This window comes from Heterodontus francisci, unplaced genomic scaffold (assembly GCF_036365525.1).
Source record: "Heterodontus francisci isolate sHetFra1 unplaced genomic scaffold, sHetFra1.hap1 HAP1_SCAFFOLD_75, whole genome shotgun sequence".
Classification (NCBI taxonomy): domain Eukaryota; kingdom Metazoa; phylum Chordata; class Chondrichthyes; order Heterodontiformes; family Heterodontidae; genus Heterodontus; species Heterodontus francisci.
In genome coordinates this window covers 3,488,983-3,490,999 of record NW_027141820.1, presented here as the reverse complement: position 1 = coordinate 3,490,999, position 2,017 = coordinate 3,488,983, and positions in this window count along the sequence as shown.

Here is a 2,017-nt window from a genome sequence, read left to right as displayed (position 1 = left end):
AACATATCATCCTGGAGTCACGTTTGCAGCCACAGAAATGCCTATCTGTACCTCTTCCGATAGAATCCCCTATCACTATAGCTCTTCTACTCCTTTTCCTCCCCTCCTGTGCAGCTGATCCACCTGTGGTGCCACAGACTTGGTTCTTGCTGCATTCCCCTGAGAAGCTATCTCCCCCAACAGTATTCAAAGTGGAAAATCTGTTAGAAAGGGAGATGGATCCAGGGGACTCCTTCACTACCTGCCTAGTTCTTCTACTCTGCCTGGTGGTGACCCATTCCCTTTCTACCTGAGCAGTCTTTACCTGCGGTGTGACCACCTCCCTATACGTGCTATCCATGATGATCTCAGCCTCGCAGATGCTCCACAGCATTTCCAGCCGCCGCTCCAGATCCGAAACGTGGATTTCGAGTAGCTGCAGCTGGAGACACATCCTGCACACGTGTTCGCCCTGGATACTTGAAGTCTCCCTGACTTCCCACATTGCACAGGAGGATCACTCCACATTGCTGAGCTGCCCTGCCATGACATACCCTTAATTTATCCCCTTAAATTACCCAAAAATTAAATTATTTACACTAGGGACCTTGATTCTCCCCCAAAAAACACGACCTCCTTTATTGAAAAAACTGTAGACCTTTCCCTTTACTTTTAGTTACTTACCCAGCTATTTAGAGTAACTCCCTAACAGCAGACACTCACCAACCAATCACCTTGCAGCCTTCCTGTGACATCACTGCTCACTTTGTTTTCAAACTCCGACGTGCCTGGACTGCTCTCCGCTCCACTCCCGGAAGGTGAGTGACTGGGCCGCGATCCTCAGGCTCAATTTATCGGCTCCACTCTCGGTGTTCTCCCCACAGGCCCACTCCTCTCCGCTCCGCCCCCGGAAGGAAAGTAAGTCTGGTATCTGTGACGGACAATGAGGAGAAACACAATATCAGGAGAGAGTGAAATACATTTTACTCTTCAGACGATATTATTTATTATATTTCAGCTGTTCCTTGTTTCACAAATATTTTGGCGGGCTTTTCAAATTTGTGAATGGGTTTCAGCTCTGACAATTTGCCACTGTCAATCTCCACCCCATTTTCTCATTGCCCTTTGATGATCGGCGAAATAGCAGCTAACTGATTGGTGACATGAACCAGCCAATGAGATTCAGCAGACAGTAATCAATCAGAAGTAGCCGGACTGCATTCCTCCAGAAGGTAAAGCAGGGAAGTGCAGGAGGAATTCTTCACTCTTTGTGAAAGTATTTGTGAGATTGTGGAAATGTCTGGAAGAGGAGCAGGGGAGAGACCATGATCCTGTCTCAGGTAAGTTTTTGAGTAAAATCGCTGCAATCAATTCTGTAACTTCAGGCCAGGGAGTGTGTAACACCGTTCGGGTGGCAGTGAAGGATAATGATGGAGATGCACCGGTTGATCGTACATTCTTCATTAAGAAAATCCTTATTGATTGCTGTGGATTCCAAGCTGCGAACATCTTCTGCCTGCAGGACTTCCCCAGCAGTGGATATTTTGACGTGACGTCCAAGAACATGGCGGATGCATCAAGTTCCTGAAGGTGTTCAAGGAGAAGGGAAACCAGGCGCCGCTGTCGATCCTCACAATGCAGCCGCTCTTCACACTGCCATCGCAACGTGACCGTGTGGTGAGAAGCCACCTCTACAACCCCCATGTTCCTGTCGTGGATGTACTCACCTTCCTCACCAGGTATGTCGAGGTGACCGGCAGCAGCACTGATGTCAAGGACCCATTTGGGAATTGGACCAGTTAGCGGCAGGTCAAGGTGGCCTTGAAGGTCAATGCCAATGGAGCCATCATCCATCCTCCCTCCAGCTTCACTTTCGGGGGAAGTCGAGGCTTCATGGTCTATGCGGAGCAGCCCAGAGTTTGTCGTACCTGCGGCAAATCTGGTCTTGTGGCAGCTAACTGCAGCACAGTCGTCTGCAAGAACTGCAAGAAGGAAGGCCATCACACCAAGGACTGTAAACAGAGTAAGTGCTGCAACC